This window comes from Brassica oleracea, chromosome C7, assembly GCF_000695525.1.
Source record: "Brassica oleracea var. oleracea cultivar TO1000 chromosome C7, BOL, whole genome shotgun sequence".
Classification (NCBI taxonomy): Eukaryota; Viridiplantae; Streptophyta; class Magnoliopsida; order Brassicales; family Brassicaceae; genus Brassica; species Brassica oleracea.
Window position 1 is genome coordinate 40,627,429 of NC_027754.1, and position 738 is coordinate 40,628,166.

The following is a 738-nucleotide window of genomic DNA, read 5'->3' on the forward strand; positions in this document are numbered from 1 at the left end:
GTATTCGTATACCGTGAGTATTCGTATACCGTCAGTATTCGAATACCATTAGTATTCGAATACCGTTAGTATTCGAATACCGTGAGTATTCGTATACCGTCAGTATTCGAATACCGTCAGTATTCGAATACCGTCAGTATTCGAATACCGTCAGTATTCGAATACCGTCAGTATTCGAATACCGTCAGTATTCGAATACCGTCAGTATTCGAATACCGTCAGTATTCGAATACCGTCAGTATTCGAATACCGTCAGTATTCGAATACCGTCAGTATTCGAATACCGTCAGTATTCGAATACCGTCAGTATTCGAATACCGTCAGTATTCGAATACCGTCAGTATTCGAATACCGTCAGTATTCGAATACCGTCAGTATTCGAATACCGTCAGTATTCGAATACCGTCAGTATTCGAATACCGTCAGTATTCGAATACCGTCAGTATTCGAATACCGTCAGTATTCGAATACCGTCAGTATTCGAATACCGTCAGTATTCGAATACCGTCAGTATTCGAATACCGTCAGTATTCGAATACCGTCAGTATTCGTATAATTAGCAATTCCTAATTTTACTAATATTAAACATGCATAAAAAGACAGCAATAATAAACAGAAATCATAAATTTTATTATATAATATAATAAAGAGTTCAAAAAAAAAAGAGATCAACATAATTACAAAAAACAATAAAATTCAAAATATTTAATAATATTAAAAGAGGAGGAGGTTCCTAGT